We start from the raw sequence: 2,054 nt of genomic DNA on the forward strand, positions 1-2,054 counted from the left end.
GGATAATGAGAAACCCTACCCTGGGGAGGTTAGCTAAGGTTACTTTTGGTGCTGTACAACTTTATGTAGTTGTGATGTAATGAAATTCCTCTAAATTTTAAGAAAAGTAATTTTAAGAGGTGTAGTTCTGGGAAAGTTATTAGCAGTAAACATGTCTTTGAGTTTTATCATCTTATTATGCTCATTACACCTTACTTTTGCTGTGGTTCTAAATGACTTTTCCCCTTAGCTGGTCAGAATATATTAATAATCCAAACAACATTTCTAACATAACAAATGGACTTTTAAAAAAGCAACCTTTAAGCCTGGCAAGAATTCTTTTTTTTTTGCGGCGGTGGGGGGGAATAAAACCCCAGTATCTAAGAAACTTCTGCAAAAACAATTTCTCTTACGCTCAAATTAAGTCAAGAAAAACTATCCCATCATTTCTTTGCCTAAACTTAAATGTGGTTTCACTTGATAGTTTATTAGCTTGCTACTGTTCCCCAAATATCTATTTTTTAAAGAGAGCAATAAAGTTAAATAGTTACACAGTCGTACTTAGCAAGCGGAACGTTGGACATCTATTTTTAGCCGTATAACTAGAAGATGATCTCAATATTTAAGGTTAGAAGTCAGAAGTAATTCTTTACCAAGATTAGCCCTTAACTTTTATATTAAAAGATCGTTGTATTCACGGTTAAACAAGAACCTCTCTCTAGCGGCACAGCGCAGGTCGGGGAAGCCGAGGTGGCGATAGAAACTTCTGACCACACACTTGCCCGCCGGTTCCTTTTGTTTCGCTCTGCTTGCCAACGTCTGAATCGGTGACACGGGTATTCGGTGTGTCTGCCAAATAGGTTGAGATGCGATGACCACATTCAGACAGGCCAGTAAACCAAGAGAGCGAGTGCGGGACGCAGTACAAATAAATGCTTGATGTTAGCCCGGGTTTCACTGAACACCAGGAACGTTCGCCGCCGGAGGACCAGTGCCCCCAAAACAGCACACAGGGGACGCATCATTTAAATAAATGGGCTTCTTTGCCCGAACAGAAGTTCAGATCTGCTCAACCATCATTAATTTTGCTCTTTTATTTCCTTTGCGGGCCCGCACGGAGAAGGCGTGCTCTCCGAGGTTCTTCGAGTCGCCCTCGGCTGAGGAAAGTGACTGGCGATTCTTCACCGGCTTAGGGGGAGGGAAGGAGCGAGAAAGTGTGTGCACATTTGTGAAAGGGTGGAAAGGGAGGTGCAAGGTTGGCGACCCCTAAAAAAGACCTCATCGGTACTGAGCCCTTAGAATAGCGCCCTAGGAAGGAATCTGGGTCTGTGCAACAAAAGAAGGATGACAAACTCAGTCACCGCACTCAATTTTTAAAAATTAAATCCATACAGAGTAAAGGCAGCGTCTCCAGCTCGCCAGCCAAGGTGCGCAGCTAGACGGAGGAGTCCGGCACCCCTCAGCCTCATTCTGCGCAGTACTAGGCGCCGGGGGGGACCCCGGGTGCTGGGGGCGGGGGCTGACCCGCTCAAGTTTAGAGTCAAGGCCCCGGGGAGCGCGAAGGGTGGGGTGGCCGGGGAGGTGACGCGCGAACCAGAGCGCGCAGAGGACGCGCATCCCGCGCCGCGCCCGCGGTGATTAGCTCCAGCGGCGCGACCCGGGAGGGCGGACTCTTTCTTCACCCCTGTGGTCTCTTCCTCCCTCTTCCTTTTTAAAGGACGCTTGCAAGCAGAACTGTCAGCAACCCGCGGCTGTTTGTATTTGGCTGCCGCGAGGGTGTCTCCTGGTGCCAGACAGGGGAGAGGGACCTGCACGTTGGGAACCACTTATCGGTCCGTTGGGCTCTGTTAGGGACCCGGCGACAGCCACAAGTTAGGACCCTGCACGGCCCTGGAGGTGGCACCTGGGGCGCGATGGCGCCCATGAGGTGCGGGAAGGGAGGTGGCCGGGGATTTGGCGCTCCGCTCGCTCCCGGAGCGGAATGAGCCGGGCGAAAGGCGGCAGCGGCAGTCCCAGCGGACTCCTTCAGCCGGCTCCCGCCACTCGCTCCCGCGCACTATGCTGACCTCTGGCCT

Source organism: Fukomys damarensis, unplaced genomic scaffold (assembly GCF_012274545.1).
Source record: "Fukomys damarensis isolate Sample0158 unplaced genomic scaffold, DMR_v1.0_HiC HiC_scaffold_35, whole genome shotgun sequence".
Lineage (NCBI taxonomy): Eukaryota > Metazoa > Chordata > Mammalia > Rodentia > Bathyergidae > Fukomys > Fukomys damarensis.